Source organism: Mesoplodon mirus, assembly GCF_964341445.2.
Source record: "Mesoplodon mirus genome assembly, chromosome: 3".
NCBI classification, from domain to species: domain Eukaryota; kingdom Metazoa; phylum Chordata; class Mammalia; order Artiodactyla; family Ziphiidae; genus Mesoplodon; species Mesoplodon mirus.
This window is the reverse complement of record NC_138978.1, coordinates 75,084,814-75,110,847: the sequence shown is the minus strand read 5'-3', so window position 1 is coordinate 75,110,847 and position 26,034 is coordinate 75,084,814. Positions and strand designations below refer to the sequence as shown.

At 36.8% G+C, this 26,034-nt stretch overlaps 1 protein-coding gene across 10 annotated transcripts in view; it reads right to left on the bottom strand.

The window, feature by feature from the left end:
• The window catches only part of ADGRL2 (adhesion G protein-coupled receptor L2), a 180,412-nt gene extending 155,397 nt beyond the window's left edge, over positions 1-25,015 (bottom strand). For 3 of the 10 annotated variants that reach the window (XM_082613685.1, XM_082613686.1, XM_082613687.1), the window contains exon 1: positions 23,482-23,606. The gene's annotated coding sequence lies outside the window, so the exon portion shown is untranslated. Of the gene's footprint in view, positions 1-7,190; positions 7,211-12,125; positions 12,145-22,285; positions 22,470-22,609; positions 22,630-23,374; positions 23,434-23,481; positions 23,607-24,709; positions 24,799-24,996 lie in introns of those variants that run through there. The other 7 variants (XM_082613693.1, XM_082613688.1, XM_082613689.1 and 4 more) reach the window with 7 other exon arrangements.
• Positions 25,016-26,034: the final 1,019 nt, after the last annotated feature.

The window sequence follows — 26,034 nt, the reverse complement described above, 5'->3', positions numbered from 1 at the left end:
GCTACCGCAGCGAGAAGCCCACGCACTGCAACGAAGAGTAGCCCTTACTCGCCGCAACTAGAGAAAGCCCGCACGCAGCGATGAAGACCCAACACAACCAAAAAAAAACCCCCCAAAAAAGCAATGTTTAATAAAAAGAAACATAGGTTATAAAAAGCTGAGAAAAATTGACTAGAAGCTTGAATTACTTGCCAAGACTCTCTTACTTGGTAAAAGACATGTTATTTTTGTAGTATTTCAGTAATTTTTTATAAATTTTCCAAATCAGAAAACTGATATTTGAGGAAAATATATCCCGCATTGCCACTCCACATATAAAGCAAAAAACTGAGCTTAATAAGAATAACTTCCAAAGATACCAACCAGTAATTCTTCACCTCTCTTAAGCTAAAAACTATCAATAATATCCCATTATGTTTAGAAAAATTAGAAGCAATGAATTATGTAGACTGATACTATACAGCAGAGATCAGGAAACTTTTTTCTGCAGAGGACCAGATAAGTAAATATTTTAGGCTTTAAGGACCGTAGAGCCTCCGTCACAACTATACACTTCTCCCTTTGTAGCATGAAACCCGCCATAGACAACGTGTAATGAATGAGCATGGCTGTGTGTCAATAAACTTTACTGCAAAAATTGCCAGTCAGCCAGTTTACTAACTCCTGCTATAGATTAACCGATACAAGATGGAGATAACTGAATGCAGTTCGGTCAAATAATGAACTGACCAATAACTATCAACATCTACTAGAATATTCAAACCAACTTCAGTCTGTTATTTTAAGAAATTAATTTAAATGTAAATGTAAAAGTAAGTTAACTATGCTGGAATGAGAAAAACAAAATAAAGCAGCATTATACTGACCAAAACAAATTAGTGTTTCAGTGTGTGTATAACAGAGCCATATGTACAGTTTACAGTGCTTGGGGAGAAACTCCAGAAAAGAAAATAAAAGGCATTACCACAGTAACCTATCTTACTACTTTGGCAGAAGAGAATGTAAAACCAATCAAAACAGTAAGTAATGGGAGGCTGAAAAGCAATGAGGTTTGGACAAGACCCCTGAGGTATTCTACCATTAGTATGATGGTTTCAAATAGCTGTTGGTAAAAGTGGCTTCAAACTCGTGAAACTTCTGTCATCACTGCTACTCACCCATATGAAATACTGGATATATCCCAGTCCCACATTGTATTCAAAAGGAAATTACTAAATTCTAATTTGTTGAATTTCTGCTATAAAGCTAAAAATTCTACAAGGCCAGAATCACCAATCTTATCCCCCCAAAATTATGAAGTCACAATAAATGCATACATTTCTGTTAGAACAAAAGAATTTTTAGAGTTTTCCAATTCCTTATATCCAGGCTCTTCCCAATGAATATTTGACTGTTACTATTATAATAAATATTTTTACTTTCTGCAAGCTAATGTTTCCTAAAATTGAATACTCACACTATAACATGCCATAAGAATAATATTTCTAAGCTACAATTAAAAGGTAACCATATTTAAATTACATAAGCTAAACTTTTCTATCTATATATATAAGACAAAAGAGTGGAAGTTACAAATTTTTAATAAGTGCATTATATTATGGTAGTAATAATCTAGGTGTTTTACTGGAAGTGAAGTGGATTACTGTAAATGAAATTTTAAAATGTCCTTTCCATTTTACAGATAACACAAAATGACTTTTTTCATGTCTCTGGCGATAAGGATAGATTTGCCACGCATTTAAATAGTGCCTTCATACTTCCCACCCTGACTCATGAATTAATAATTTAGTGACATTAATACAAGAAGATAAATGATAAAAAGGTTAAGGCGCATGGGCCAACCATACACACATACTTCTTTGAGCACAGTTAATACTTCTCTGCCAATTACAACTAAAACTTTTTAACTGTTTTCAACAGCATTTTTACAATCTAAGTAGCAGCTTACATGCACACAATTTCACACAATTCAGGCTTAATAAATTTCCTGCTGGTACCAAACAATCATTCTAGGGGATTAAAGTGCAACATCTGTTAACATTAATAATGTTTTATTTAGTCATATGTATTAATGAAGCCTCTATACCATTATTAGTCTCCTAAAAAATCTTCTAGGCCAAAATACTGATTCAACATGAATTACACATTTATGCTTTACAGTAACAAAGAAATACATTAGTGTGACATGGTAAAATAAAAAAATCACACTCACTATGAAGTAACAGATTTCCTTTGACCCAAGCTTGCTAAGTGTGCATGCAAAGATACATATACACACAAATGAAATTAACTCAGTCTCTAAGTTTTCAAAACCAAAAATCCTCTGGAGCATTATTCATGGTAAGTTTGGATAAAATACAGTCCTGTAAATATAAAAGGTACTTCATTTTAAGGTGGTACTCATTCACTCACAGTTTTATCAATTCTTTTTCTGAAATGTTTTAATCCCCTCTCATTCTTTTCATTCATTCTGCCCTAACCTCTTTCTCTCTCAACTTCTGTAAAAATCTCGTGGCTAATTTCTTGCCCTCCATCCAGCTTGCCAACCTCCATTAGACTGCTCTTCCTAATTTCACTCTATGAGACAAAGAAAACACTTGGGTTTGTGACTTAACAAAGGCAGACCTCAGAACTGCTGATTTTCAAATTTTCTCTTAAGTACATATATTATTATCTCCCTGTAGTTTAATTATTACAACAAACTTAGTATCTCTATTTTAACAACAGAGGGACTGGAGGGGCGGTGGTAAAAGGAAAAAGTTAAAAAAAAAAAAAGTGGCAAAAAGCAAACAACAAGAATAGAGCCCCAACAGATCTAACTTCAAAAATAATTCAACCCTCTACTTCTGTCAAACTTATTTGCTCAGTAATTCTGAATATGCCCTTCAAATTGACTTATATTCAAGACTTTTTTTACCCATATAGAAAAAATTCCCCTCCCTTCCACCTACGAAAATTCCATACAGACTTAACAGGTTTAAAAGCCACCTATGACATAAAGCCAACTGGATCACCTCCAACTGAAAAACACCCCTCTTTCCAAAAATTCCTACAGTCATTATCTGTACCATTTGTATAATAGTTATTATTGGGTTGTTTTATAGCTCTTCTTCAATTAAGCTTTTAAACTATTTTTTAAACCTCTTTTGTCAAAATTTTCAATATTTATCTTTCTTCAATGCAAGTCCCTTCAAACCAGACCGAAAAAATGTCCAGGATACATACTCAGTTCAAAGCACTGAGGCTGGTACTGCAAGAAATACAATGATGTGGAAGGTAAGGAAATGACACAAGGGCACAAATAACTTTACATAGTACTTAAATGTAATTAAGAAAGTAAGCGCTCCTTATGGACCACAGCTTTTGCTCATCCCTTTAATCGATTCTGATAAGTAGTGTAATACCCTGGTGATTAACAGAGTGAATATACAATAAATAAACCAGTTTTCTGGAAAATTATTATAATTTTCAATGGATTTCTTTTTTGGCTAACATCTAAACTTCGGAATGAACATCCTTTTTTTATTTTCTGTTCTTCCTCTTTAACTATGAAGGTAATTAATTCGATTTTTGGACCTAGGAGGCTTACCCTCACCTTGCAACCTTTCCTGGCATATTTATGCTATTCCTTCTACCTGAAATCCCCTCTGCCAACCACTATTCCTTTTCCAAGACTCAGTTGAAGCCGATTACTTGACGATCTAACTCCCTCCTTCCCTCAACCTCCACAGCACACACCAGATGAACACTGTCATTTGTGTACAAAATCACAAGTATCTAAAGTATCATTTTCAAAATTATTGTGAGCTAAATGAAAACAGGACCCATGGCTTTCACATCTATAACCTCAGTTCTGGGTACCCTTGCATAATGCCTGGCAAATAGCATATAATAAATGTTTTCAACAAAAAAGAAGGAAGGAAATTAGGTAAATAGAAAGGAGAGAGGGAGGAAGAGGTGAATGAATAAACTGAACTATGGGAAGTAATGTCCATGAATTGAGGGAAAGATGAAGAAAAGTGAATGAATTCAGAAACTGAAGAACAAAACTGAAACACAATTTTTTTTAAAAACTGGAAACAAACGTAGAGATCTCCTAAAATAGGGATTTTCAAGCTTTTTTTGAAATATTTAATGTTTAATTAAATATTGAGGAATTGCCAATTTAAGACAAAAAATAAAAACGGCTATTTTTCACAAGTTTAATTTATCATTGTTTGGCATAAAATACTTTCCTGTTATCATTTGCAGAAGTCAAATAAACTCCCTCAAGGAAGTTTTAAAAACCACTGACCCTCCTCATTAACAGGGAGGAAGCAAAAATGTCCACAATTAGTGAGTGGGAAAACTAAACATGCAATTCAGGTCCAACCAAACTCCAGCAGAATAATCCCCCTGATGAAGTTTTTCCTTAAAATACAGATTTCCTTCAACTTACGATGGGATTAAACCCCTATAAACCCAAGAAAGTTGAAAATATCTAAGTCACAAATACATTTAATACACCTAACCTACCGAGCATCATATATTAGCCGAGCCTACCTTAAATGTGCTCAGAACACTTATATTAGCCCACAGTTGGGCAAAATCATCTAACACAAAGCCTATTTCATAATAAAGTGTTTAATATCTCATATAACTTATTGAATACTATACTGAAAGTGAAAAACAGAATGACTGTATAGGTGCAGATATGTGTCATGGTGGCTGGGAGCTGAGGCTCACTGCCGCTGCCCAGCATCAAGAGAGTATTGTACTGCATATCGCTAGCCTGGAAAAAATTAAAATTTAGAACTTGAAGTACGGTTTCTACTGAATGCATATTGCTTTTGCACCACAGTAAAGTCAAAAAATCCTCAGTCAAACCACCGTAAATCGAGGACCATCTATTTTTGAAAATTCAACAACTGAAATACTGAAAATAACTTAAAACCTTTTAAAGTACTAGAGAATGTGAAATTATATAAAACTATATTAAGTATACCTGAGAAATTTGCTTTTAAATAAAAACAGGATGGGTTAAAGTTGACATTTATTTTCAAAGTACACTAAAAGTGCAAGATCATTTTTGCTTCTTGCAAAAATTTTTGACGAAGTAGGCTTCCACATCTACATATTCTCCCAGCAATATTTTGAATTTGAGAACACACTGTTTCCAACAGTGAAATTCCTCCCAAAAGTCAATTGTTTTAAATAAAGGTCAGCATAAAGGTACAATACAGTTTTATCACCATTCAGAACAAAGAATGAAAAAAATTAAAATCCACACCTCTTTTCTCCTCCAATATTATGGGACTGACATTAGCACTCTTAATTCAATGCCAGTCTTGGGCTTATATCTCACCTCTGTATGAAAAAACAGTAAATTTCACACTGGGAAGTAAACTTCAGCTTTAGTTTGCAATTAAGGTATCTGACATTGCCTATAATGCATATGGCATTGCAGATTTATTTCATTTTAGCATTTTTTATTTACTAAAGCTGTTGAAAAACCATGGCTACTTCTAAATCCTAACTTTTCACCCTTCCTCAGACTAGCATTTGCAATTAAACTGACTTTAATATACAAGTCAAACAATGTTGACAATAAATCGAAGCAGCTCGTTTGCAGAAAGATATCTAAATATTAAATATGAAATTTAACAGGTTTTAATAATTAAATGGTAATTGTAAATGGTACAATATATATGTCTGTCCTAATTTGGGAAGACGAGCTTCTCACATAATACTCATCAAACTAAATACAAGAAATTGTTCAGGCATTTCACTAAATTAAAATCTTGAAACCCTACAGCTACAATGTACAAATTTAGGTTTTATTAATACTTTAAATCAAACCATAGTTATTATTCAGTTTCATATTATGCAATTTATAGTCTTCGGCTATGAATACAAGAACCTCGTGTAAAACACAAATATACACCTGAAACTAACACAATATTGTAAATCAACTATACTCCAATATAAAATAAAAAATAAATTTAAAAAAATAAATCTACAAAATAAATAAATAAAACACAAATAAACCAAAAAACTAAACCTTACAGCCTCAGATCCACATAATAAAAATTTTCACTTTAATCAGCACTTGAAAAAACATGAATATCACTTAAACATATGCAGGTATATACTCAAGAATATTTTTAAAGACATCTATAAAGGAAGCAAAATTATAATTTTTCACAGGTCACATTAAAAATATACATATCACCTTGAAGCAATTTTTGCACAGCCAATATTCTTTAGGCGTAATGCACACACCTCAAAGTATTGTCAGAAAAACGGGCTCGTTCCTCCTCCCTTGCTCTCAACAGGCCAATGGCAGGAATGAATGACTCGTATAGAACCTAGCTCTTCCTCTACCCTGAGTTCAATCAATGGCCAAATTCTGTCCCATCACTACAAAACTTTTCCACACTGTCTATTGCCACTGCCACTCACCTGGACTGTCATCCACACTTTCTAAGTAGGTTCCATTTCCTCCAGCATTTCCCTACTCTAGTTCACTGGTTACACCACCATGACAGTCAGCAATTAAATGTAACACTTTCTCAACAGAAAATATTAACAGCTTTTTATGGCCTTCATGAGAAAGTCTAATCATAGCACAGTAGGCTCTTCATAAACACACCCCTAACTAACATCCCAGTTTCATCTCCTTCCACTTCCTGGGCAATTTGTACCCTCCATACACATTCTCCTTAAAGTACCATTTTCTGCCTTTGTTTTCCCTGACCTTTACCTCTGACTTCTCCTTCTCCTCAAAAAGCCTGCATCGGGCCTCCCTGGTGGCGCAGTGGTTGAGAGTCCGCCTGCCGATGCAGGGGATACGGGTTCGTGCCCCGGTCTGGGAGGATCCCATATGCCGCGGAGCGGCTGGGCCCGTGAGCCATGGCCGCTGAGCCTGTGCGTCCGGAGCCTGTGCTCCGCAACGGGAGAGGCCACAACAGTGAGAGGCCCGCGTACAGCAAAAAAAAAAAAAAAAGCCTGCATCTGCTGAAATCCTCCTCTGCCTTCAGGTCTATTTAAATGGATTCTCTTTTTTCTATATTATTCATTCTGAATTGACTCCCCCTACCCTATATTTCCACAGTCTTTCCTCTACACTTCAGGTTGGCATGTCATTATGGTATGCCTTATATTATAATTATTTGTGGAAATGTCTGTTTCTCTGATGAGATTTTAAGTACCTAGAGAGCACAGTCCTTGTACGGTACACTTCTTCAGTCAGGGCCTTAATAAATGGCTGTTGATCTAAAGTGAAGAATTAAAGCCCCGAAGTTAATGGATACCTAGATGAAATGTGCTTATAGATAAAACTGCTCTTGTAAAAGGCAAAACACAATAAATATTTCAAAATATAGACTTTAAGACCAATGAAAGTAAATACATACTTTCAGTCTGGCAATTTTGACAAACTTGGTATTAGAAGTTCTGTCATTTTTAAAACTACATGTGCCGTCATAATAACTTCTGTGGCATTGTAAGAAACCAAAAATAACATCTTGAAAGTAAAATCCAAAACATTATAAACTCTGTGAATTATTAAAATAAATCCAAGCCCTTACCTATCATTTATACACATGCAACATTGCCAGGAAAGGTTGCTCTGAACTACAGAAACATAATGTACTTTGAAAACATACCTGCATGTGAAATACCCTATATTTCAAAAGAAGATTTGGGTATGACTTTTACTTTAATTAAACTCTCAAAAGAATTCTTTTATATAGTAAAAATTCTCTATGACTGTGCATCTGAATACAATTTAATTTATCAAAACTGGGAGTAAGTAGTAGGATAATGGCAAAAGTTGCATCGCTCTGGCTTAGTGATTTCTTCTGACCTTGAGAAACCTATAAATTGCACAACATAGAATGGTAACAAGGCTGACACAAAAATTAAGATTTGCTTCTTTCAATTTTACCTTTATGGTCTTATTTGTACCCTAAGGAATTTTAGGTAGATTAACAGTCTTGAATATAAGTTAACCAAAAATGGAAAATCTGTCTTTCAGCTAAACTACCAAATACACCATTAGGTATTTGCACTATACTGTGAAAGACAGGGATAAGTTTATGATTATTATATTTAGAATTAAGAACAATTTTCAATTTTTTAATATTTGTAATATATTACATACATATTAAACCAAAAACTATGCTGTTTTAGATTTGTTATCATTCAATTCTTTATCTATTGTGCTTGCACAGAATCAATAAAACTCAAAGTCCATATAAAGGAATCTCACTACTAAAGACAGGGAGCCTCTAATTTCCACTGAATTGTTTGTTAAAATAATTTTCAATCTATTCATAAATTTTGCAACAACAACAAAAAAATGAACTAAGTCCCATCTTTAAATCTGTTTCTATACCATCATGATAGATGATTTCAAAAAAATTTAACCTAGATGTCAAACACTTATACTTCATCAATTTTTGATTGTATGTTAAAATGATGTAAAATATTGAAGCTTTAATGAGCACTCAGCATTAAAAAGTCAATTTGATAAGGAATGAATGTTCAAATAGATAAGCAGAGCTTTAAAAATTCAGAATGGTATAGCTGTGAGACCGTCCAAAAGTTAACCTTTATAAGCAGTGTTAATGAAAATTTTTAGCTAAAATTACGTTCTGTTTCCTGGAATCCTTCCTAATAATTTTAGTCTGACTTTCTACCTACTTGATTTATTGACACCTGTTATAGTTCCCTATCTAAAAGCCTATTCTTATACAGGGCTGCATATATTTTCTACTCTTTTTAGATCTCTTTTATGTAATAAATATAATGTCAACAAAATTAAAACAGTAAAAGTACCACAAAAGTTTATCTAAGTTGTAGATTCTAACAGAAATGATGAGAGAAAATCAATAGAAACTTGTCTTACACATAATGCAATAATTTGTAAGTTTAGATAATAGAGCCTAATTTTCAGCCAAATCCTGGCCAAGAACTAATACATATATTTTCCTTACCATATTTTGGTTGAAACAAATCTAAATAAAGTAGGATGGCAGGCCAATCAAAGGCAACAACTGTGCTACGTAGTTGCCCATACCAATCTTTTTTATACACAAACTACCTTTTTTTCTTTTAAATAATTTTATTCACAACACAAATTTAATTATAGGATGGCAGTATATATGCATTCCTCAAACTGTCATTTAAGATGCTTCAATGAAAAGCTTCTATATTTTCTTTGAGAAAAAAATGCATGAAATAGTTTTTATTTTGTAGGTTGAATAAAAGTATGCAAATATAAAAAGATCACACATATGCTGTAATGAATGATCAATTATCAGGCCCAACATTAAAAGAATGTTTTACAAGAGTTGAATAATGCCAAGTATAAAGGTATAGCAAATATCCTTTTTTAATTATGGAGGCCTTAATATATATTAAGTCATACGGAAACACTTTGAAGACCACCACCAAATAATGAGATTCCACGTTACATAAAAAAACTGTACACTGATAGAAATCACTAAATGTTTATCTTGGCTCTCTTTAGGAGGTCAAACAGCAGCTTACTTGGGAAGTCAAATGAAAAACATGACAATTTTTTAAAAGGAGAAATAAGGCCCTCAGAGCCATCAATTCAGAAATGAGTAACATCAAATTATTAAAATAACTCCTGAAGAAAACATTCTATCAGAGGGAATGTCAAAAATACTAAATCAATATACAAAATACCAAAATGATGTTCTTAAGAAGAATGCAAAAAGTATCTGACATTATCATCAATTTTATAAATATGTTGGAGTTTGCGATGACTTACTCCTTAAAAACAGGCAAAATCAGTTTTAATAAAGTAAGCTAACAAATTAAAGCTATATTTTAGTTTATTTTCAATTCAAAGTTAACATCTTGGTGAGTTAATTGCAACCCTCTTGATACGCTCCTCTTGGTTTTCACAGAATTAACAGACAATATAGAGAATGAAGCTATTAGTATATGTAGTCTACAAGATTCTCAATATTCTTAAAATACTTAAGCAATGATTGTACTATAGGGTTTTCAACTTAGTATTGTTCTAAAGAGCTCTAATTATTATTCTCTAATTTCTTTAAAGAATATTCTTAAACTATTAAAAATCAATTCTAAATGTTTTTGAAAAATTCAACTCTAGAAAATGTGAATTCTAAGATACTTAAGATTTGTTCCTGGGTTTTTTAATCATGTAATATTATTAACTGAATAATAATTGTCTTAAAAGATATCTATTCTCATTTTAATGAAACCAATTATAGGCTGAAATGTCTAAAGAACTTATGTATTTAACGTATAACACAATACCAAAAAATTAGTTAAGAAAAAAAAAACACATGGGAGACGTGGGAGAGTGACTACATTATTAAAACAGCCGAGTATAAAAGTTACGACTGACCATCAAGTTTATTATAATTCTATGTCCCCACAGTTCTACAAAATATTTTACAAGCGCTAAGCAACCCTAAATTCCTATAGCGATCACGAAGATAGGAAAGTGCTTTGAGAACTGTGTTCTTAAATACCTTAGTGTGTTGCAGTTGTTATCTGAATCCCACATAGCAAAGAGTTAAAACAAAGATTTTTTTTGAAGTGTAATTCAAGTCACTTCATAGGCCCAGGTATTTATTTTTACATTAGTTATTGGGGGCCAGTAACTACTACTAAGAGATAACAGAGCATTTGTTATGATGCTCTGACAAGTAGTAAAATGCTGGGCTAAGCCTTTTTCTTGAACCTAAACCAACTTTTTACTTAGGGCCACTCAACTACCTTTCTGCTTTGACTTACATTTGGTCAAAACAAAAATGCCTTTTGAATCAATAAACTGATTTAAAGAGCATTAAATATAAACTAATTTTTTTTAAAAATTACATAAAAATTCAATGATTCAATAGGTTTTCTTTTCCTTCTTAAATATAAATCTCAAAAAAGGTTTTATGAATCATATTTATATTGAAATATAGAAAGCAAATATGAGACAAAATTATCCATAAGTAAAATGCATCAGTATTTTTATTTTGAATTTCAGATATTTCCTTATGTATTGTATTTATTTTTATATAAGGCAATGTAATTATGCCTAAATTATTGGAGATAATTTACAATATCTTTTTCTTACAAAAATAGCATACTTTTTATTAAAAATACATAACATCTTATAACTTACTCTTTTTAGAAATGAATAGAAATTTGATATTCTAGGGTCTTAACATTTTCACTCTTTAATGCAGTTTTGAATTAACAATATTATGTGAATGTCACAAAATCATGTTATACAAAGTATACATAATAAAAAGTCTTTTTTTTCAATTTGAATAAATCTATCAAATAGACGAAAGGAAACGCCTTTGAAACATAAAGGCAAAAAGAAATTAATACTGTTTATTTTTATAATTAAAATGAAAACTGTAGTTTTTAAATCCTGGTCATAAGGCAATTTAAAATACATTTAAAAATTATTTTCCAATACAGTTATGAAAGCATGCAGATTCAGTTTTGCATTCCAGACTCTTCATATAGGTATACACAAAATTTTGAAGATATATTATTTAGGCTTTACTACAGTTTTGTTAATTTCTGTTTAAGATGTTAACATGTTAAAATATTTGGCTTCAGTTCAAACAGTTTTAAAAGGTATCAAGTCTTTTAATAGGAATTTCTATTTTTATAAAACTTATACTAAAAAAACATTATTTCAAATGTACATTCATAACACATATTACCCTTATCTGGAGAATTATTCTTTATATTATATTATCCGCATAGCTTATTTTAAAAAGCGATCTGCTCATATAGATGCAGGAACAGCTAATACATACATATCTACTCTTAACATTTATACAAATGACAGGATGTTTTATCATAATTCATACTCTTTTTTATTATTCATTCGAGAATGTTTAATAAAAATTTCCTTGGTAATTTACAAAGAATGTTGGGTTATTTTAAACTGAAAAGCAGCTGTGAATTAACTCTCTCATCATAAACATCCCCAATATAATAAAATAACAATAATCCTTTTACAACAATAATTTTTCAATAACACATTTTCTTCACAATTCAAATTTCATTATTTTAAAAATCACTCAGTAGTCTACCTTCAGATTTAAGACAAAACAAGTAGAACTTACCCTAGCTGTGCTTTTCCAGTAACCTCACAGAAGTTATGCACTCCGTGACACTTACTGTTCCTCACGCAATAATTTTCCTGGAATGAATTCTCTCTAGTAACCCTTACCTCACTGTGAAGGGAGGTGTGATATTCGAGGGAAAAGGGTAATGAACTGTAATATCAGATTCTATTTTCCAGTGCTTATCATATTTAGTACCAACTATGATAAGAAATCTCTTTTTATCATATTATTTAAGGCAATGAAGTAAAGTTGGCAGTACAGGATGTCTATCAGTAATTCTATGGAAAGGAGTATTTGGACACTTTTGTAAAACATACCATCGTAATCCTATTGAAATGTAATTGCTGTTGTTAATAGTCTTACCCTGATATGAAAATGTTCTCCGTAAATGTAGCACAGACTTGTTAAGATAATACAGGACCATGCTGAGAGGGTAATACTTATACAAAAGCCCATGCCAGTGCCATAAATTTCATTATTAGACAACAGTTTCCAAACTTACAGGGTCATTCTGTATAACAGTTAATAATCTAACTTTCCACATTAGTAAAGATTAGCTAATAAAATAATAAATCCACAACAGTAAATTTCAGTAAGAAACAGCCTTTTAAAATACAAAATAAATATTTTTATTTGTCATCTCATCCTTTGGTAAACTAAGGGAAAAAATGAACTATTATATCTCTTTTCAAGGACGGATAAGTAAGTAGATAACCTTCCTTCTTCCTAACAAGCAAATTCTTAAGCAATGTTACTATACCAAAATGTAAAATTAAAATAAAATGATTCATTTTTAGTAGAATTTAACACAATATCTTGTCCTTAAATTTCCTGGCACAATTAAACATACTCAGGTAATGTGAAAAATTCGCTCGCTAAAGAGATCCAAATGCTCCTAAAGTCTTTCCAGCCAGATTACCAAAACACCTGCTTGCAAAACTCTCAAGTATTCCTGAGTATCTGTTTAATAATTTCTTAGAAATTTAGTTGACACGGGGTTCATAAACAGAATTCAGTTTTTAATCAAGCAGTCTATCATGTCTGCATTCATTTTTTACCAAGTTAGCAGTTTCCTAACCCACTTAACAGAAGGTCCTTATTAGCAGTTTCCTTGTTTAAATGTCACTGCACGAATCGGTCCATTTTTGCAAGTAAAAGTCACTAATCCAAGGTGATCATTTTTGTTTTTAGAGAAGAGCATATGCAACACATCTAATTTGATCTATTAATTAAATGTAGAGGAATGTAATTTACCCCTTACTGTTAAGTGATTGTTTTACATTTTACATAATCTGGAAAATTATCTAAAAAATTTGGATCGCTCTTTTAACAATTATTAGGTATTAAACGAGAGGTCTGAGACCATCCTCCCAGAGATTTAGCCAATCATTTAAAAAAATAAGAATCTCAAAATGAACCTGATTCATTATTTTCATTATCTTTCTAGCAATTTTTACTAATTAAGAAAAGGTAAATACAGAAAATAAAATGTAATCTGTAAATACATAAAAATGATAAATACCTGGCATTAAATTTCACTCGAATTTGGCTAATCTCAAAATGCTTTATTTTCCTTAGAACAATTTTTCTCAAACAAAAATAAAAAATATCTTAATAAAATGTCATTTTCAAAAGGGAAATAATCAATTTATACTGCTTTGATTATTTTATCTCATATGCAAGCTCCCTCTACAGGTAATAACAAAGGTTAGCAAAAATATCTGAAACATGGAGGCAGTTGTGTGCGTTAAGACGCAGTCACCATTGCATAAAAATGCTATTATCTAGCATTGTTCCCTCCTCCTTACCAATTATCTGATTAAAATAACTGCTCCTGAAAATCTGTGGTTCAACATTATTATTCCTGTACTTCATCTTGGTTAAGAATACAGCTAGAGCAGGGAGGATACACAAACTTTTCAGTCACCCAAGAGCTACTCTCACAAAGTGTATTTCAAGGAAAAGAAAACATTACCTTGCTTACCCAGTACCAGCCAGAAATGGCAGACCACGCAACACAAAGCTGCCCAACCCATTTACCTGGTGCATCTTCTGACTGCAAAGTAAGCAATCAAAAGCGGCATCTTACGACTGATTTACAGTGAAAGATAAAAAATCAATTTTAAATGACCATAGAAACAACTACATTTTCTTCTTATTTAGAATTCATAAACTTAAGCCAGAGAGTATTTACTTTTGAAAAATAAATATATTTTCATTAATTCAATACAAAAAGGAAAAAGAAACTGAATTGCTTTGAAAAAATGTTCTTTACCACTCCATAATATCTTTTTCAGAATCTGTCTTAGATTTTTGTTTACACATTCTCCTCTTTTGCTAGGTTCCTTTCCCCAGGTATACAGAGATAAAGGTGCATCTCTGCCAAGGGAGGAAAAAAAAGCAAAGTTAAGAACCATTTCAAAGTCTTGGGGGCAAGGTTTGCCAAAAAATTGTTTCTGGACTATGTTTATTTCCCCTCTCCTTTAAGATTTCCCCCTTCTAATATGCATACCCCACCTTTATAGCATCTAAGCAGTGACTGTAAATTTGAGGCAAGTCAGTTTGACTTACCTATAAATGAATTGACAGGCTTATAAAAAGTGATTTTTTTAAACTAAGATTCTTAAATAAAATTATGAAAGATATGCTAACTTTCATACTAAAACATATAGAAATATACAGAGATATCAATTATATTTCTTTTTTCCAATTAAACAAAGAAAATAAGGTTAATGGGAAAAGCAAAGTATAATAAGCAGAGGTTTTAGTGAGCTTTTTACTTACAAGAAAGAAATAAAATTTTGTTTCACTTATACTTTTAAATATTCAGGCTGCAGACCTAGTTTAAAACCAAAGGCAATATAAAAAGTGGCTTCCATCAAGGCTATGGGTGACAAAGCATTTGCAGCAGAAAAAACAAAGGGAGGGGACGTCCCCCCATTATTCATCATCAATGACGTTATCAAGAGGAAGCACCTAACAGTCAAATATCTTTCACATGACAAACAGAACTCTGAAAAGGACAAAAACAGTAAAGTGTCCTTAGTAAAAGTGAAAATATCTAGCATATCATAATTTTAGTGTAATTTTTATTTGTTGATGAATATGAAGCAAAATCACGTGTTTTAGAATTACGTCCATCTCTTCTGAAATGGAAAACAAGATACATAAAATGGATCAATTCTTCATTTAATACACTAAGCCTTTATCAAATTCTACGAAAATACGTGCAATCACTGGGATACAAATGCATAAGCTTACATCACCAAAATTAACGTTTCCCAAACTGTCTTGGACATTAACCATAGAAAAGCCAAGAATTTTAAGATTTAATACATACCATAAGCATCCTGAGATTAAAAAGATGAATAAATAACATGCTATATAAGAAAATGTGTTCTGTAATTTCTTATCAATAACCACAGTAATAAACAGTAAAAAATGGTAGGCTTTTAAAGCAGAGGAATAAAATTTCTGCAGGGAAGGTATCAGTGGAATAAAGAAATAACAATTCCAAATAGAAATACTTTCCTTCAAAGTAAAGACCCAGGGAAAATAGCTTTCAACATGATTTTTTCATGTAGTAAACTGCAGTTGACAACTGATTAAGTAAATATAATCTACATAAAACAGAAATATTTTATCCACTAGAGACCTTATTGAAAATCTTGTAAACACTCACCCATTATATGAAGTGGTGTCATACTATTTAATTTTAAGAATAAATGATTAAAATTAGAGCTCATGTTATAAAGAAAACAGGGAGAATTCTCTTTTCCTCTCTCTACAGATAAACACTATTTACTATCCTCTACAAGAGAAAGCACTAGTCAAATGCAAGGTCACCTAGACCACCCCCGACAGCCAAGAACCATTTTTGACAGTAACTGGGGTTAGATTATTATGTCATCTAAATCCAGTGCAATAATCTGTTTGAGGTATGGACTGATGTAAAAACACCTACAAAATGAGGCAAAGTGTGCACAGCACAGGAATTTCATGGTCCAAAGGCAGGAAATACCTTTGAGAACAAAACAGAGATCAAGTAAGTCATATCATTTTCAGAATCAGTTTAAACACAGGTACCTTAATCATACATATTTTACATTTTAAACTTGCATCTGTGTTAATTTTTAGCCAATAGCTGTTAATAAATACTGATGTATACAGAGAAACAGAATAGTCAAAATTGTATGCTTATGTAAGTACATGTGTGTATATATTCGACCAAGAAAGGATTTAAAAGAGTATTATCTAATAAGTGAAAGAATGAAATTAAATCCTTTCTCTTTTATTAGGAATCTCACAGTGCATTCTTCTTTGCTACTACAATGGCCAAAGTTTTTGTTATACATCTAGAGAAAGACACAGGGTTGTATCTGGTTTTGCTCTGGCAAAGTAGTATGTGTTTGAATTGATCTAAGTCTAAAGTTAACCACCTTTTCAATTTCTCCTATCTCTCATGTCCAAGAACTAATAGTTTTATCCCTGTTTCTTTTTTCAGCTTACCAGATTAAAAAAATTTTTTGAAGTTACTTCACGCATCTTAAAACAGAATTAAGATCTGGTCATTATTTCAGGAAGTTAACTTCTGCTTAACCTGCCTGCTTTTTAATCTTATATTTCTATTTTTATTAAAGTATTGAATCTATCCTTTAAAAAAAAGTCTCCCAAAGAATCTTCAGCTTTAAGTAGGCTTCTTTTAAGCAACTCATTTCATTACTGAAATTCAGAGATTAAGGTGTAATCCCTGTGTGTGAATTTTAATGTTTATAATGTACTCCTCACAGATTGGAAAAAATCAATGGCAAGACCAACAGGGGCCCGTTCTGCTCAGCATACGTGTTCCTGTCAGGTCGTGATTAATGCTGTGCTCTGTAGAGGGAGACATTACATCCGGGCTAAAACAGACCTAAATTTTACCCTCAGGCAAAAATCTGATTTAAACATCTCTATTTAAAGTGACATTTGTCCTCCCTTTTCAACTGGTTTCCCCAGAAATTCCAGGAAGTTGACTTCATGACCTAAAAACAGCCGGGTAGCTGTGAGAGGCAGTTGTGCCTGTTCTTGCACTTGGATAAATCTGGGTGCCAGAATGAATCCAGGTGGTAATGAAACAGGTGCCCAGCTATCTGCTCCGATGAATCCCATGCCACTTTACTGCTATAAGAATTTAAGATTTAGAGTTCCGTATAATTCTAGAGTCAGTAAAAATTTTGAATATGTGTTTCTTTGGCTGATTATAACCTAGCTATCCCTACTGATGGATTAGTTCCTTTTGATTCATAAAATTACATCTGATTTTTCACTACACTGATCTGAAGTATCAACCGATTACGAATTCTAGAAATCCAGAAAAGCAACTGTCATGCAATAGCTTCCATAAAAACAAAAATGGAAAGCAAAAAGAAAAAATGTTCACATAACCAAAGTCCCCAAGTAAACAAGATGTATGCATATAAAAACAGGTGCCAATATCCTTACACTGTGAAACATGGTAACTTTTGATATTATTAAGCAATTTAGACACTACTAGCAAGTTCCTACTAACCAAGGTAATCTAATTTCTGTTGCTTTTCAAAGTAAGTTGATTTTTTTTTCTTTAGCCGTTCTGGTAATTGAACAAATTTATACAACTGATGGGATTTTATTTACCACCACACAATGCATAAAATCCTTTGCAAAGACAAACTATATTACTTCATAAAACTGCATTTTTGTTGTAATTAAACAAATTGTATTTAAACTTGCTCTGTGCTTCCAAAGCAATCGATAGCATTTTGCTATAAGCTGCACTTTACTTGCAGGTGTTAAGCACTTGGTTCTTTCATTCGCTCTACCTTTTTTTTTTAAGGTAATTTTTATTTACAAAATAAGGGAATTTTTTTGGTAAGAAACAGCTTTTTAAAAACTGTTGGTAAGAATATATTGTAAAGTGTCTGTAAATTATAGCCTACATTAAGTCCATCAAATAAATGATCTAAAAAGATTTTTTAGGTATTTTTGGTTGTTTAGGACCTTTTCTTGTATGACACAATGATCCACTCAAAACAATACCTACTTACATTAGAATAGCATTTAAGGTATTTTTATAGTCTATAACATATATTTAACAAAACCTATATATTAAATTCAAAATACCACATTGCAGTCGTGAATAAAATTTAGGAATTAGATCCTAGTTATAGTTACTCCTTTAAAAGTTATCACACCAGGTCAAGAAAAATGACATTATTTTAGAATTCTACTTCCGTAATTCCAATAATTAACTATCTCTAAATTAGACCATTGTCTTAACCTTTTTCTTAAAGCATTAAAAAATAATAATCACTACTTGACCAATCTTGAGTAGCAAAAAGATTTTAGATAACAGTTTCAATTTTTCTGTTAACATCAAGTCTAATTACAGTAATCTGGGTGATTAAATACTTTTCAACCTTTCAACCTTCAATCAAGAATTATTTGAAGAGATGAATATTTGGGTGGGACTACAGACTAATTAGTGTTATGTAAGAGAGACGTTAACCAAGCTATGACCATAATCTATTTTTAAATAGAAATATTTTAATCTTTCTTGAAAATAGTTACAAAACAGATATCTATTTAGGTAATGTGAACTAATATTTAAACGAATTACCTTAGTAACTGATACGACCAAAACACAAACAGGATTTTAAGTCCTTTCCAAGTCTAGCAGCTAAAGTTACTATTTTTAAATAGCAATCCTGTATGACACTAAATTCTTCAAATTTCAAAAACTGTATTTCATTCCTAATCTATGTACAGTTAATCTGTGCAAGTGGTATGGACTCTTATTAAAATGAAAACAGATTTCTATCAGGTAGGGTTTGGCTCATACCTTAGAATAGAATACACTGTAATGCTCCCTTCATCTCATACTACACTTGACAGTAAGCTCAGTGTTACTGAATATTTACTTACAAAAGTTAGGTCAAATAAATATTTTCATAGAAAATAGAGCAATAACATTTTATCACTATGGTGTGCAGACTTCTAGTTACCTTCTGACCTTCCCAACATCTCAGTCTTAGCTCATATACTCCTATATTACTTAAGACACTAAAATACTATTTTAAAATTTTTAATGAAACACAGAAAACTCCAATAATCATCAAATAAAGTTCTAACCCCAAGTAAACCTTAGTTTTAAAGCTCTCCTCTTGATAATTTTAAGAAAGGAAACGCCCAGAAGCTTGGTGTTAACGTTTCTACTCATTGTGAAAATTGCAGCAATAAAAACTCCAACTGCTTGTCTTAAATTAAGACTTGTAGTACTCCACGTGAGATCTGTATACTTATACTAGTTTTTGTAACATTTGGAAGTTTTGTTTTCTGCTTTGATGTTAGTCCATTAATAAAGCAGAGAGTCAAAAGCCTGGAAAAAATTACATTTAGTGGAAATCTTCAAGTCAAAACCTCAAGTAATTGGTTTGTTTTACCCCACATGATTCAATATTCCGATTTCCCCAACTACCTGCTCCCAGAGCTATCTGCATTTCTAAATTCGTTTTCTGTTGCCAACACATAGTAACCCAGTGACTGAAAATGGCAGCTGAAGTGCTTCTACAACACATCAATTTTTTCTCTAAGTAGTCCAATTTTGTCATCTAAATGTTGAAAAATCTTTTCACTGCATTTTACAGCTTTAGAGATTTGCGGAATTCACGATCACCATCATATAAAATGAAGAGCGATATTTTCAAGACAATTTTTAGATTATCACTAATAGCTCTAAAGGATAATGTGTTTTCTTTATGGCACTCTGCATTCAAAGCAGACTAGTTAACAGCAACTTAAGTGCAATAATAGCAATTACATCAATGTGGGCCTTTTTACCTCGAAAGTACTTCTTAGACAACTGAAGAGATCAGATAAATAAACTATCATAAAATGATTTCAGGGTAATAAGATACAATTTGAATGCCACTAAAAAATGCTCATCTTAATCTGAAAAAAATTATCATCCTATTACACTGAAGACTAAAAATGTTAGGTGATTAATGATTATTTTTCCCTCCAAAACTTTCTATTAATTTTCACTTTTAAAAGAAAAACAAGGAGTTCTGAACATGTGTAAAAAAAAAAAAAAACCCTCTAATGAAGGGATATCAATTCACGTTCAAAATCAACCAACCATCAAAGGTAAAACTATAAAAAATATGCACTTACAAATCTCCAAACCGTCCCTGAGATTCACTTTCATCTTAAAACTAGGTTTTAGGAAATCTAAAGCTAAATAAATAAAACCAATATTTCCCCAGAAGTTGAAGATAAAATTCTCCCTTGACCCATCTGCTCGCCATAAAATGACCCAAATGACCCAAGTACTTGTTCTTATTTGTTTCTTCATTCATGCATATTGAGTTGTTAAAAGAAATTCAGAGAATGTATCTCTCTGAAAATGTAAAACAGCATTAGTACACTCTAGCTATATATATTAAGAAAAACCTCCTTTAAGCTGACCTCTAGAGTTTACTGTTAGGTAAAATACAAAAATTTTGGGACAAAACAATCAATATTCAAACAATTATCTCCATATGAAATTCATGAAAAATCTGAGTATCACTTAGAAATCTTTTTCAAACTTACACTTGCAACGGAAGTTGCATTAACAAAGTCCATGTTGAGTTTTTAATACTCAAAACTCTCTACTGACTTTTTTTTACCTATTAATTTAACAAGTATATTAAAAATAAAGTTTCTTAGGTATAAAAATGTGTCCTCTTATTACTAGATTTCTATTGTTTTATACATTAATTAAAAGCCTTTCTCAGCCATTTTACTAATATAACAAAGTGTAGGCCCTAGAAAAGTATTAAGTTAGAAGGAAACACTCTCTCACTCTCTCTTCCACTGAAGGGACCACAAGACAGGCAACAGTGACTATCATAAAATAAAAGGTCACTCTTTTTCTAGGAACAAACCATTTATCAATAGAAAATAATTGTCTTTCCATTTGGAAGGGCTCCACAGCAACAGACAATGTTTTTCCCTCACATAATTACAAAACAGTAAAAGTTCAGAAACACAGCCTGAATCCACCTCCCTATTTTTACCCTTTACAATTCTCATTGCCCTTTGGGCCTCCACTTGGAAGCAAATGGAAGACAAGCTGAAGTTTTCTCAATTGAGCTGAAGCTAAGAAACCTTTGATATGCTAATGGTCCCCTTCAAACGGTAAGAATTCACACTTGCATTAATTCAAACAATTTGTGCAGAATGATGTGAAATGGCACCTCTTTTAGAGGCAAGTAACAAAAGGAGAGAATCGGAATGTCTGAAGAAACTAAACAACAGAACATTTGTTCTGCAGTATTCTATCATGCATAAATGTATTGGAGGGTGGAGGGAGGGACAACAAAAAGTTCCATAACACACCTGAACAGAAGTAGATTTTCTTAGATACTAAATTTAAGTTACAAAGTTACCTTTTACCTAGGTCAAGAGTCCCGTCACAACTGGGAATGTTGCCAAAGACACCACACAAACTATTCTATTTTTCTGCTATGGAGTCAGATTGCCTCCTTAGTGCCTGTCTTTTAAGGTTCGCCCAAGATCAAACTTGATTTAGTAAGAGACATCCCAACAGGCAATCATTTACCAAACGGATGTGACTTTTCCTCATTGTGCAACTCGAGTTGAGCAAAGAGCAAACTCGGTGGGGCCCGTTCCATACAAACACTGCCAGGGAAATGAATGGACCAACCAACGTCCGTTAAATGTACGCCTCTGGAAGAGAGAAGTACACATAGTGTAAAGAATGCAGAAGAAAATTTAAGAATTGGGGGCGGGGGCGAGGAGGAGAGTGCCTAAGAACCTGGGCTTTGTAACGGGAACCATATGGCTGGTGGCTGCGGCTCAGACGCTCCCAGACTGCTTGGAGAAGCTGCTAAGCAGCCTGACACCTTTCAAGAAACAGGAGGAAAACATTTCCCGGGTCTGAATCTGAGACAACAGTTTGCATCAGGAAGAACGGAATGGGGGGGGGGGCCAGAGAAGGGGAAAAGGATGAGGGGGGAGGAGTCCACAGAAGGTGGGGAAAGAAGACGGACACCGCAGGACTTGCCCCTGCAACTACAATTTCAGGGGACAGAGTGAGCAGAGGATAAAAAAAATAAATATGAATAAAGACATACGTTCCTTAGCCGCCGCTCATTGACACTTTGGCACAAAGTAAAGCTTCCAGCGATTTCCTCTAACCCAAGCCCCGCAGTCTGGCGAAAGGAACAAACTTTCCAGATCCCAAGCGAAGGACTCTCGCAGGAGTGCCTCCCCAGCACTGCGGCGCTTTCGTCGCTTCCCTCGCCCCCGCCTCTCCACCAGAGGGTCGGGTAGCCCCAGCCAAGCAACGAGCCCACGGTCGGTTAGCGCCGGTGCTGGGGGATGGCCTCCCCGGCCTCGCGCCCCTCCCACACCGTTTTCCCCCGCCGCACCCCACCCGGCACCCGGCTCCCACAAACCAGGCTTCCAGAGACTCGCAGCCCCAGCGCCAAGCCCAGAAGCCCACACCCCATAACTTAGCCCGCAGGCCCAGCGCGGCCCGCTGCTGCCCTCTCACTGCGGGCGCGGGAGGCACTCGGCCTCCCCAGAGCCTGCCGGGTGCCCGGCCCCGCTGCGCCGCCCCTAATCGCTGCCAGCCACGGTGCCGGCCCGGCCACATCTGGCTGCGCTTTGCTGACATCCTCGCCTCTCCACGCCACCTAACCGACGAGAAAAAACCACCCGCAACAACTCATCCCATCCCCCCATCCCCCCACTCCACCCCACCCCACCCCCGTCCACTTGCCCAGAACTCTCTCCCAGCGCTCGGCCTCCCCGCTCCACTCACAGCCCGGGACGGGTCTGCAGGCAGCTGAGGCGGGGGGGCGGGGGCGCGCTCACCTCCCGGCCTCCGGCCCCACCGAGGGTGCGCCCCACCTTCCCCTCCCCAGACGGGCTGTGAAAGAGCGAACGGCACCTTCTGACCCAAGCTTTCAGTAAATCAAAAAATGCCGAACCCAATCGTACCCTCCCCTCTCCTCCCGGAGCCCCCTGCAACTAGACTACAGCCAGATGAGCGTCTCTACGCTCGCAGGGCGAAGCAGCAGCAGGCTGGACGGGAAGGGGAGTTCTGCGGATCGATTTCCGAGGAGGGGGAGGAAAAGGAGGGGGCGAGCAACCCGAGCCGGCGCGGGTCTCCCCCTTGGCCCGGCCGAACATAAACAAACAGCCGAGCCCCAACTCACCCACGGCTCCCTCCACCTCCAGCATCCAACCCAGGGCGGGAGGCGCAAAGCAAACAGGTCTCCGTAGCCCGTCACAGAGGCACATTGTTCGCTCCCACGGCTCTTACCTCGGTCTGCGAGCGCGCCCCCGGGGGCGGGCCGTCTGGCGCGGGGGCCGCGCGGAGAGAGGCGCAGAGGGCAGCGGCCACCCGGGCCGGCGAGGGTCCAGGCCGGCCGCGAGCGGGTCGCCGGCCGCCGAGTCCGAGCGGGAGGCAGCGCCGTGGCTCGGCGCGTCCTCCTGCTTGGCCGCCGCCGCCGCCGCCGCCTCCTCCTCCTCCTCCAGCCAAGCAGCCAGCGCCGGGCGGCTCCTGGGGTTAGGTCAACATTTTCCTGCAGTTTCCCACACGCCGCTCCGCGAGAGGGGTCTTTTGCACACGCGCACGCGCCCCCAGACCGCACGCTCCCTCGGAAAGATAAGAAATTCGGGAAGCAGAGCGAAAGGGGTGGCAGAGGCGAAAGCTCGACAGAGGTGCGCAGACTTGGAAGTCCCCTCCGAGCTGCAGACGCGGGAGGGGCGGGCAGACGTTGGCGGCGCGAGGCCAACTCAGTTCGTCAGGCGAAGCCCCTCAGCCCGCCGTCCGCGCCGGCCGGCTGGCATCCCTCGAGCCGACCCTGCGGCCTGGGGCGGGAGACTGCAGCGGCCCCTCCTCACATTTCGGGTCTCCGGGCCGAGGCTGAGCGGTGGCCGCTGCCCCAAGACTGGCTGAAGGCGAGGATTGGGGCTCGGGGAAGCGGGGAGGTGTAGGGACGAGACACGCGACGCGCAGCAACGGAGGGGAAGTGCCCCCCCACCAACGATCCCAAGGATTCTCCGGTAAGCTCCCAATTTCGCTCCGGTACCTCTGCGTGTGTGAGTGTGTGAGCGGCGAGAGTGTGAGGGAGAGAGGGAGCGAGAGGGAGCGAGGGAGAGAGAGACGGGGGAGTGCTAAGTCCTGACACAGACTCTCCGCGAGGTCTGAACTGGAGTCACCTCCCAGCCTCCTTCTCTTCCTCCTCCTCCTCCTCCTCTTCCAACACCTCCTCCACCCCAGATCTCCACCTCCCCACCCCCGCGAGTTCGGCTAATCATATAAACATATTAACTTGTATAGCGGCAAAGGCCAAACCTCTCCCTCCTGATTTTTCCAGCAAGGGGCTCAGGCAAACTCAAAAGAAGATTACAGGCAGCTAAGTACAAAACGTGGAGCAGATAATCTATAACTCACTGCCGCCCAATGGCCATTTTCCACTCCATTTGAGCAGCTGCGTCGGTGGTGCACCCGAGCAAGGGGGAGGGGAGCGAAAGGGGACACTTACGGGCTCGAGCTGTTCGGGTGGCGGTGGCCCAGCAGCCGCCCGAGAACAGGCCGGCCCCGGCTCCGCCGGCGGGGCGGCCGCAGGGCTGTCCGGGCGGCGGCGGCGGCGGCGGCGAGGGACGCGCGCGCACGGCCGCTGAACGCGCCTCGGAGGCGGCCTGCAGTGGCTAGCGCCCCTCCTCTCCCTCCCCAACGGCTCGCCCCCCCGGGTCTCGGGGCTCCGCATCCAGCCCCCAGCGTCAACACACCCACTCCATCCCGAGCCCCACCTCCCCAAACTCCACTCACTGCGCGCTCAGTCCTCCGCGCGCTCCGCTGGAGCGCGCTGTCCATCCTGTCCACACACACGCACTTTAAAAACATTTATTTTATTTCTGGAACGGGGTGAAAGGTATTTGGGAGAGCGCGGCGCTCCGGCCTCCGAGGCGGGGGGCAGGGGCTGGCCCGGAACTCGGGGTCCCCTCCCCTCTTCCCTCCAGGCTCAGGAGCTCTCTCCTAGCCTGCACCTCGGAGAGGCGCCCAGGATGCGTCTTTTACCCACCCCGTCTCCAGGTTTTCTCTTTCCTCCGCGTGGCGAGCCGGAGGCCCCTAAACTTTTAGTTTCCGCGGCCCTCCTTTTGTGTGACTGCTCGGAGGAGAAAGAACGTCTGTTCGCCTCGGCTGCCTCCGTCCGGCTGGGGCGCGCGGGGGACGCTCCATGGTTAATGCGTCTTTGATACCTGAGATTTCCGGCGGGCTCGTTAATGAAAGTTACATTTTTTTTAAATTGCTATGACTTTTTCTTTGTAGTTAGAGAGAGCTAGCCAAACTTTGACTTTACTGACTATATTTCACAAGAGGGTTTTGTTTGTTTTTGATTAAACCCACCAGGATAAGCAAAGGAAGGAAAGGAGACCACAAGGCTCTACTCGCAAGTGCATTCATCGTACTGTTTAGGTCTGTTTCCCTCATTTCCTTACATTGAAACTGCTTTTGCTCTTGTCCTCTGACCACACTTCCTTGCGCCTCTCTGTTAGTAGTGTTAGCAAACAGACAGACAGCGCCTACGATGGACCTAAACTAAAGAGAATAGACCACGACGGAGAAAATCGTGCTTAAAAAATGTTCGAAAGCCAGTTGTGTCCTTTGCATACGAGTAAAATCAAACCTGGATTTTTTTTTAATTACAAAATTTCTGAGCTAAAATGTATTTCTAAATCACTGTTTATACTAATGAATGAAGGCATCAATTAAAGAAGCATGTTTGCATTGATTTTCAAGAAAAACTGATTCTCCAAGACTTAAAATCTCTAGAAAATAGGATGAAACTTGAGCTTCTTTGCTTTC